The sequence below is a fragment of the Octopus bimaculoides genome, chromosome 13, assembly GCF_001194135.2.
Source record: "Octopus bimaculoides isolate UCB-OBI-ISO-001 chromosome 13, ASM119413v2, whole genome shotgun sequence".
In the NCBI taxonomy this organism is placed as follows: Eukaryota; Metazoa; Mollusca; class Cephalopoda; order Octopoda; family Octopodidae; genus Octopus; species Octopus bimaculoides.
The window spans coordinates 18,141,525-18,147,423 of record NC_068993.1 but is presented as its reverse complement, the minus strand read 5'-3'; positions in this window follow the sequence as shown (position 1 = coordinate 18,147,423).

The window sequence follows — 5,899 nt, the reverse complement described above, 5'->3', positions numbered from 1 at the left end:
CATTCAAGACGTTTGGTGGGGCCGGACCATTAACTGCGAGATTCCTGTCTTCACTGGCAACTCGCCTTGCAGCGGTAACTGGTGAGGCTCGTGGGGGCGCTTGACTGTTCCAGCGCCATCACCTGCAGCAACACTGCAAGCGTGCTGGCGTGTGTCAATAGCTATTAATAAGGTTTCTCAGCGACCCAACTTTTCAACCCAAGGTGGTGAATTTTTTTTTTCTTTTTTCTCTTCTTCTCGTTTTTTTAAAAAAAATTTTCAATTGTGTTCTCTGTTTTGTCCAGTTTTCTAGTTTGATTTTGTAAAACGGTAAACACTGTGAATGCAATTAAAAGAGCGAAGTTGAAAAAAAAAAAAAAAGTAAAGAAAAAGTGTGATATCAGAATCAGCATGACACACTGGGTGAGGACATTGTTTTGTGGATTTCCATGAATAGCTATCGAAGGACAACCTTCTATGGGGGAATTTATCTTTTATTTTTTTATTTCCATTTTTTTAAGACAGTTTTTATGTAACCCCACACTATATCGCTCTGTAACGTTCTCGATGTTTCTGTCAACCTTTGTAGTTAATGTAGAAAGCATTATTTAATAACTATTTAAAAAGTGAGAGCTGGCAGAATCGTTACCGCGTCGGATAAAATGCTTAGAAGCATTTCTTCCAGGTTTATATTGTAAATTCAAATGTCACAGAGATCGACGTTGCCTTTCATCCTTTCAGAGTTGATCAAATAAGTATCAGCTGAGCACTAGAGTCGATGTAATCGATTATCCTACTCCACACAAGATTTCAGGCCTTGTACTATAGAAGAAGGAAGAAATTATTATAACTATTAATATAAAACTCGACATTTTCCCTTGCGCAACACACAATCCGAGAGTGCAAGGGAGATAATTATGTGATTACTTTATCGATTTATTCTACTGATTTAACATATACTCGCCTTTTTTTTTTTTCTTTTTTTTGTGTGAGTGTGTGTCTGATTAATATATTAAATCCTTCTTGATTAGCATACTTATCCATTCTGAATATCAGGGTGCATATTAATGCTTAAATCTGGTTTCTGTTAAGTTAAGCTAATGAGATTTTTTCTCATATGACGAGCAGTAACACATGATACCATCATTACTACCCAAATTATATCGTAAAAACAGCCTCTTTGATCTGTAATTCTCCCCTCTGTTCACACACACACTAATATTATAACTATCATTATCTTGTAATGGTATCAGCAGTACCTCTAGCAATGCCTTGTCACCATCATAATCGTCTCATCAGATTTCTTTATTCAATCAAAATCAATGCAAATATTAACGCTTCCCGTTCCGTAAATTTGGTTGCTATCTCTGATAGTTTCTCTTTCCTATTTTGTGCCCCAATTTTGTTCTTGTATTTAATTCTCTATCTGTCCGAGAGAAAGAGAGATGCTACCTTACTACTCTCGTTTTTATACCGTATTAGGTATTCATTAATGGGAGATCAGCTGTTATTGATTACATGTTAAAAGTGGCATAGACGTGTGGTTAGGACGTACGCTTGGCAAGCACGTGATTGTGGATTCAATACCACTCTGCAGCAGTTTGAACAAGAATCTACAACCGTAGTCTTGTGTGAAGTGGTATTTGGTGGACGGAAACTGTATAGAAACCTGTCATAAGTTTATGTATTATTTGTAGTTAACCATATATGTGGTTTGTGTTAAATAGCTGACAGCAGCCCGCGCTTATACATATTTATGGAAACCACTTGGTCTCTCAAAGATATGGAACGTTTTGTCCTCGGCTACTCTACTAAGAACATACCTACACTGTCTAATGAGCTGTACACTCGAATGCTGCTGGAAAAATGATGGACGTAATAAGGCGAATCCGATGGAAAGCCTTCTACCACGACCTAGCTACGCCATTCTCGGAGAGCAACACCTATGGGATCAAATCTAGGAAATACCCACTCAAGAGCCCTTCGAAGCGGACCTACTGAGCATCATTCCCTAGCTAAAATTCCGTAAGTCTTCTTGTACCTTCCAACGTAAGCTCCATGCCGACATTAGACTACTAAAAAACTCGGATAGGTCCCCAATCTTCTTAAATAAGACTAAAAATCTATATAGGATAGACACCCTTAATTATGATAGGCTGCTAGAAAACAATATTACTGAGAGAATTATAGGCGTGCTTCCCCCCACAAATACAACAACATCAACAGTGAAGCCAAACAATTAGCCAATGACTTAGATATAGCTGACGGGGTAGAGATCTTAGCTAAAAGGAACGCCTTTATTACCATCAAAGATCATAAACCGCACTTTGCCTCAAACCCTAAATGCCGCCTGATTAATCTAGCCATATCTGAGGTCGGTCTAGCATACAAGCACATATTGAGAACCATCAACAATGACATAAGGAAAGCCGCCAACCTTTCCCTATGGCGTAGGACCAACGAGGTGATCACACACACACACACACATATCGTGAAGACGCATGGCTCAGTGGTTAGACCGTCGAGCTTACGATCGTGAGGTTGTGAGTTCGAATCCCGGACCGGGCTGTGTTGTGTTCTTGAGCAAGACATTTTATTTCACGTTGCTCCAGTCCACTCAGCTGTAGAAATGAGTTGCGACGTCACAGGTGCCAAGCTGTATCGGCCCCGTTCCCTTTCCCTTGGATAACACTGGTGGCGTGGAGAGGGGAGAGCGGTATGCATGGGCGACTGCTGGTCTTCCGTAAACAATCCTGCCCAGACTTGTGCCTGGGAGGATAACTTTCTAGGTGCAATCCCATGGTCAGTCATGACCGAAGGGGGTCTCAGCAGCACATATATATATCCTTTACCTTTGGTCGGTGTGACGAGCGAAACGACCAGCATTTAGACAAACCATGAAAGCCTGAAGAAAAGGAAGAAAGAAGACAAAAATATCGATTCAACACTAAGTGTATCAATTGGTTATACAACACGGAACCTTATAAAGCAAGCCAACACGCTCACGCCTTAGCTAGCCATGGCAAAGCTAAGGCGTTGGAAAATTCAAGCACCCTCACGGGCATCACCTGACAACTCAGTAAGGCGAGCCGCTAAAGATGACAAGAACTTTGCTACTAGCGGCCCAGCCCCTCCATATGTCTCAAATGCCACAGACTGGAAGAAATGGTTCACTGACAAGTTCCAATACCTAAGGATTTTATTCCGTTCGACTACGGAGGTTAGTGACTCTCCCATTTACCGCAGCATCCAGGATGTGGGAAGGAGCAAAGGAGTCAGAGACAAAGGGTAAGACCATCTGGTCTCTTCCTATCACTTCTAAATAATCCTACCGGCTCCAGAACTGAGTGGGTATTAACCTGAGCCAGGGCCCTCGTAATGATTAGATTTAGCTCGGTGTGACGAGCGAAACGACCAGCATTTAGGCGGTAAGACAAACCATGAAAGCTTGCGGAGTCGAGGGGCTCACCGCAGCGACGTCTCAGTCGCCTACAGACGTAAGCTCCTACTCTGTTTGTAATGGAGATCCAGACCTCATACAGAATGGGTAGACCACCAATATTGGCCACAGACAGGGAATCAATCCAGTCGGCCGAGAATTTCACACTTACGGAAAATTGAACAAAGAGAGCGTTGAACGTAGCACCAGAGTGCAGATTGCCCAATGCTCTTTGCTTCTGTCTATCCTCATCTGTATAAGGTATTGACAAACCTAGCTCTCTCCACTGTAGCACAGCTTCGTCCATCTCCTTGTTGGAACTAGTCCAGCTTGGAAAGGAGGGATGTTGCCTACCAAAGGGGAGCAGGCATGGATGGAGGAAAGAAAACGGAAAAGGAAGAAACGAGCACTTACTAAAACCTAGGCCCTAAAACCGTTTGGGCAAACCAGCCTGGTCGCGGGACTCTGGGGAGAGTCTAAAATTGACCAAGCATTCGAATTCCATGAAGATTAGGTGGTCAAAGCATTGGAGAGGCGATGAGAATCTATAAGAGTGACTAACTCTGAGGAAATACAATAACTTAAAAATCGACAAGTAATTCCTAAGTATAAAAAAACCTTGATGGGGCTCAATTGCCTCGAGTTTTTTTAATAGTTGCTCAAAGATAGCTATCTTGAATCGAAAGATGGGCTCGAAAGTTCGGCCAGTAATTTAGCTCGGTGTGACGAGCAAAACGACCAACATTTAGGCGGTAAGACAAACCTTGAAATTTCTTCGCTTACAATATCACTAGTACCTACTTTACTATTGAGTTTTCTTGCAGTAGGAGACACACGACAATCTTTTTATTATATATATATATATATATATAGTGTACATTTAAACACATAAGACAGATGAGGGAGGAACCGCGATAGAGGAGAAGGAATCTGTAAACAGGTTTACAATCTGCTGATGTGAAGCTGGATGGTTGAGGAGCCAGCCAAAGATCACATTCGGAACTGTTGACGCTAAGGCCTCTATGACCACGTTCCTCACTCATCGTTCCCGCGGTTGCAAGGATCTTACCAGGAAGGGATTCCCAAACAAGCATCGTCAAGATACCGGACATTCAAGTCCCGGTCAGCTCCCATTTTAGTAACGTCATCGATATCCAGTGCAAATAGACCAGGTCCGAACGGGTCACGCTGTTGGACTCCAGAAGCAGATGGGATGAGATTGTCACCAAGGGAGAGGTAGGAGAGCTCCCGATAAGTTTGCCAAGCAAAGTGGTAGAACTGTGGGGCATTCTCCCTTACAATACGGAGGATGACATACCGACTGGTCAATCAGGGATATAAGTGGGGTTAAGCAACAACTGTAATAACTCAAGCTACAAGCAAAGCAATCACCTTTACGCATCAGAAACAAAAAAGAAATAATATAGGCACAAGCGTGGCTGTATGGTAGTAAGTTTACTTCCCAACCACATGGTTCCGAGTTCAGCCCTATTGCGTGGCACCTTGGGCAAGTCTCTTCTACAATAGCCCTGGGCCAACTAAAGCCAAGTGAATGGATTTGGCAACTGATGTTAGTGTGTTTACGTTCTCGTTACCAAGCAGTTCGGCAACAGTGGAAGATAGGGAGCTAATGCAGTTTCGCAACTCTCCTTGAAAATGCATTTTTTGAAAAAAAAAATTTCGGATTCCTACGTTTTAGATGTCGGAGATTACGAATATGAAAAAAAAAAAAAAAAATTTGGTAAATTTTCAGATTAACACCCGCACGATTTTCACTAGGTTGTTAGGATTAAGGTTAGGGTTTAGGGTTAGGGTTTTAGGGTTAGGGAATTCCGTCCCTAACCCTAAAACTAACCCTAAAACCCTAACCCTAACACCCTAGTGAAAATCGTGCGGGTGTTAATCTGAAAATTTACCAAAAATTTTTTTAATTCCCCCAAGCACCTCCCCCCCCTAAAATTTTGAACTTTATCGAAATTTTTTTCCCCTTATGTTTTAAATGGGGGAGATTCCAAATATGCTAGAAACAACGTTTTCAAAATTTTAAATTCAATGAGCATATAGATAGGTGTATAAAAAGATAGATAGATATGAATGTCTTCCTGGAGCTAAAAACAACAGTAACATCGTCTGCTATAGGACCGCCACATTTAGTTGACAAATATATTTTATAAATAAACGGACAGAAATAAATAGATAAATAAATGGATGAAAAAGTTCAAAATTTAAAATTGGGGGAGGAGGTGAAATTTGAGCTCCTTATTAAACTTTATAACATTAATTAGTAAACATTAATGTTTTGTTTCTCATAAAATGGTGTATTTAATTTAAATTAAATTCTTATTTACACAAGTAAAACGCAAATTCTCTTCACTTTAATGTTTTTGTCTGGATTTAATTTCGATTTGCATGTTCATCAATTCGCTACGATCTCTTCAAAGTAAACAAAATCAAAAATTTAAAATTGGGGGGGGGGGGGGG